The sequence below is a fragment of the Dermacentor andersoni genome, chromosome 10 (genome assembly GCF_023375885.2).
Source record: "Dermacentor andersoni chromosome 10, qqDerAnde1_hic_scaffold, whole genome shotgun sequence".
Taxonomy (NCBI): domain Eukaryota; kingdom Metazoa; phylum Arthropoda; class Arachnida; order Ixodida; family Ixodidae; genus Dermacentor; species Dermacentor andersoni.
In genome coordinates, this window is record NC_092823.1 from 80,250,740 (window position 1) to 80,255,688 (window position 4,949).

A 4,949-nucleotide genomic window follows, 5' to 3' on the forward strand; every position below is an offset into this window, starting at 1 on the left:
GGCCAATCTTAAAACAGCAGCCGCAACCCGACTGTCTTTGATCCACCCTCAATTTCCGGCTTGCGATTCCTTCAGCAGCCTTACCGCATGAAAATGTAGAAGTTACACCGCTGCTTCTCTCTTACTGCCTCATATCTCCTGAGAAGTTCTTTTAGGTTGCTCGTTTGCGAAGGCCTCAAAGGATTGGGGTGGCGCGGTGGCGTGGAGCGCGAGAGTCTGTTCTTGAGCATCTTGGCTGGGCTTTTGCAAAAAAGACCTGCTGTGTTCTCATATGACAAAAGTGCCAAGTATCGATCTTCTGACTTCCCAAATAATATACTTATTGTTCGAACCACGCGTTCCAATGCTTCGTTGGACTGCGGATGCCTTGGACTTAAAACAACGTGTGCGAAGCTATAGGCTTGCACGAAATTCTTGAATTATGCACACCCAGATTGACTGCCATTATCAGTCATCAACGTTACAGGTATGGTGTGCCTGGCGAAAAAACTTTTTAGCGGGACTACAACGGCAGCAGAATTGCTTGATGGTAACAACGTGACCTCCGAAAAGCGCGAAAAGTAGTCCACAACCACATAATTCCTCTGGCTGAAATAAACATGTCCGCTCCTAGTTTCTGCCAGTGCCAGGAAAGAGATCATGATGGTACCATTGATTCTGCTCTTTGTATAATCAGCGCACTGTTGGCTACAATAACGTACAATAACTACAATAACCTACAATTAACTACAAAAACCAACTCTGAACATCCCCGGCCCCCAAACAGATTCACAAGCTCAAGCAGGACGTCTTACGAGCCCTTGATGACCTTCATGCCACACTGCCAATACTTAACCTTTTATCTTTTGAGGAGTGAGTAGGTGAGGTCCATACATAAGCACCCCTTCACATCCTGTAAGGTGTGCTCGGTGAGGAAAAAAAAGGCGTCAGCCAACTCTTGACGTTTGCGAACCACGGCCAACTGCTACGGCAGCAGAAGAGATGCTGTTGATCGGAGGAACTACCTTGTTGTGCCAACCGCACCTTGTTTTTATGTGCTGAAGACTGAGCTTCGCCTATGCAACGTGCCACAGAACTTCTAACTTAATGAGCCAACAAATAGGCCCCGCACCAGACAGATTTCCTTACAAGGCGCTCGAGAAATGGCAGCAGCTGTCACAATTTGCTTCCCCGGGACAAAGGCGACGGTGAAAGGAAAGCAGCATAGGTCTCCTACGGAACCACCGAATTTCCGGTGGTAATACGCGGATCGGAGATTCCCCAAGAAGCATAACGAGAAGTCTGTAATCCGTCGCAGTGGAAGTCGAGCCGTCCTAAGTAACATACCAGTCATTCGGCCGCCATATCAGAGCCAGCGCTTCTTTTTTCAGTATGCGCGTGTTGTTGTTCAGTGGGCGTGCGTGTTTGAAAGAAGCGGAGTTAGCAGCAATAAAACATTGCTCATCATTTCATCTGTGGTACTTCCGTTTCTTCTCGAGCGACATGCACTGTGGAGCTACTTGGGCAAAGCGGCGTGGTGTCCGTAACGCTCCGCCCATTGAACGTCACGGGGTCGCGTAGAATAACTGTCATTTTAAACGGACACGCAGACGTACTGCTTCCGGTTTTGGCGCCTACCACACGGCGAACTCAGAGGCTGCCTTCTAAGCAGGCTTGCCGATCGAAGGTGCTCGTCTTACGATAATAGGTGCCGCGCATTCTGCCCCTCTTTCCTCCTGTTCAGCCAACAACTGCACACCGACGTCACAATTTCGCGCTCATTCTTCAGAAAAATAAAAGGCTATTGAGGTCGCAGGTGCGAAAATTACAAACGTCACGTTAGTGCTGCACGTCTACTTGCGGTCAAATTAGTCTGCGCGTGCACATAGTTTAAACACAAAGCGAAAAATGCACTTGAACACGCAGACCGCGCATTGTGGTAGCAGTGGCCGAAACCTAACATCTCCTGATATATTGAGTATATTTTCTTGCATCAATCGCTTGGCTGCAAGTTAAATATATTTCTAAGCAGGCTTGCCGATCGAAGGTGCTCGTCTTACGATAACAGGTGCCACGCATTTTGCCCCTATTGCCTCCTGTTCAGCCAACAAATATATAGCATTTTTGGAAGTCACCGGGCACTACGCACGACTTTAGTGATGTCACAACGTTGTAAACTTGTATATACGACCTCTTCCTCATATCATCATTATAATCATTGTCATCATCATCATCATCATTCATCAGCCTGTTTGCTCTCGTTCCCATCGCTTTTCGCCATTCTAGAGTTTCAGGCCAGAGCAAGCTATAGCTCTGGCAGACCTCTCTGCCTCTCCATAAATGAGTGTCTCTCTGTCTCTTTTAAACCATTGTTACCTATTTTCTGTGTATTTGCCGAGATCTGTTTATTATGGTTATTAATGTTGTTTGCTAGGTTTACTGGAGGTCCTTGCGACAGTTCTTACTTCGGAAGCTTTTTCGATAGTGAGCCTAATATTGATTCATAAGACCTAAACATGATCCAACCCGTCTCCCTCCATGTATAGTGGGCTTGATTCGATGAACGGGATCTATGGCGTAACCAACGCTAGCTTATTTCGTTCGAGAGGGCAGATTGGGCGTGTCACTCAAAGACGTGTTGTTGAGAGTAATTAAACCGCTTTGCTCCTTGAGAAATGGAGTGGCTTGCTTTTATTGAATGATCTTTTACACGTAGAGCGCTTAAATAAGGAAAACACGCAAGAAGTCCTCCGGAGTTGCTTAGGTGAGCTTAGGCACGTGTATGACAATAGACAGTCGAAAGCCAAAGCACATACGTTCGCAGGCGCTGTGCCCTACCTTGCACTGCACTTCATACCACTGCACTTGATCCTGCTAGCAAACTTACAGCCCCGTCATCCGCTGTTCACGCTCGACAGCTGTGTTTCTCGCATACCAACGCTGTTTCGCGCAGATGTGCGAAGCCATTCGCGCTTTTTGTTAGAGTTAGGGTGACGTTTTATTCCCGGTTTCAGTGGTTCTGCTTGAATGTGCGGCAACATCCTGCTGTGAAGCCATTTATGCACGCTTTAGCTAGTTCTCTGATAAAGTTTCATGATGTAAGTGATACAATGTCGTTGTGAGCAACGGCTGGGCATCCTTGAAGGCGCAGCGTTAATACCAGGGTGCACATATTTCTTTTGGCTGTGCAAACAAGCGACAGGCATCAGCAGCAGTGCTGTGTTCATTGTAAAACATTTTGGCTGCATCAACTTCCACTCGAAGAAGAGCAGCGGTGCCTTTAGATTGGCAGAGTGAATGGAAAAATGGCTTGGGGCATTAGAACTGAAGCAGGACAGTGCCTGTATGTGACCAAACCAATGCAACCCCGAGAGAACTGTACTACGTACCTGTCGTTTTTAACCCGAAAAACGTTGAATCCTGTGTACCACGATGAATGAACCTTGTAGAGGGTGCCTCGCTGAGCAACAAACTGTGAAGATGTAGCATACCAGCACCATCAAAAATATTACACGAACTGGATGACACTTATGTTACCTGAACTTTTATAGTCAGAGAGTGACACGTACTCATCTAACCCTCCCATAATTTACGACAATTTACATTATTGTATGGGCAAATTATGTCCATTTTTCCGGCGTTTTATGCTTTAGAAAACTGAGAAAAACTGTTTTCCCCAATATACTTCGTTCTTTTTTGAGCGGTCACATCTCCATCTGCGGTAGATTGTCAGTGTCTATGACCAGAACTTTTCAATCCAATGTATTGAGCCATGTACGCAAGAAATAGCTTATTATAAAGGTTTGCCAGTACATATATTACACATCTCTGTGATTTCTCTGTGACTGGAAACAGCGGCAGGCGCGAGTACATTAAGGAACGTGCCCGTTACGGTCTCATATACAGAGAGCACAGGCTCGGGAAAACAAGACCCTAAATCACTACAGCTACGCGGGAAACCTATTCCGAATGCCTAGCAATACACTACTAGACGCATCGGTGCTAGTTCCAAGCAAGCAATTTTTTTTTTGTCCACCTGCTTGGCTCGTATTGTGACCGGAGAAGGCGATTGCACACGTGTGTAATCAAGGAATACATATTACGTCCTGTAGCAGTGCCTTATTTCCACTCGTGACATGCTTAACAGCACAACAAATATGCTTTACTGGGCTTTGCCGCACAGCATTACCGCTCCATTGTGGTAAAGCTGGGTATAAGAATCCAATTAGCGTTCACCGCATATAAGAACCTTGGCCATTGAGAATGCAAAACTGCGGTTACTATGCCATGCGATTGCTTAAAGGCTTAATGGACTTGCCATAGCATTCAAAGTCGAGCATTAGAGTCCCACAAGCAATTATGAATTCAAATTAGCTTTTATGATAGTATCATCATATTTTACAGTTTAAAAAAACGTATTTGAACCTGAAGGTAACGAAAAGTCGCAATGTCAATGACAAGGCTAGACAAAACACAAATAATGCGGGCAATAGCTTGCGCTGGAAAAATGACAATGTTCCAGACGCAATCAGAATACAATATATGCTTCATCCTTCTGCCAATTTAAATAATTTTTCTGTACTTGACCAGAAGAGAACCAGCCAATTTTGGCGATGGTTGCGCAACTAAACGCCATATTTACTTCCTGAAACAGTGTCAGTTATAAGCAGTACAAGTTCTATAATTGTGAGGTACTGCTTGAGCTAGGTAAGGCTCGGCGTCTTCCAAATTAAAGGTGATTATTCGCCTTTCTTCTAACATAAGTCAGCGTGGCATTTACGTGTATAACAAAGATTTTCGATCCATCCAGTGCCTTCAAACTGCACAGTAGGTTAAGAGGGAAAGAGTAGTGATGGATACCGATTTATTTCAATCAGCTAGGTTGTTGCCTTGCTAGAATATTTTTTTTGCTAGTGCAATAAAGCAAATGGCTTAGCGTTGTGATTGCCTAAAACTAAACATTCATGCTC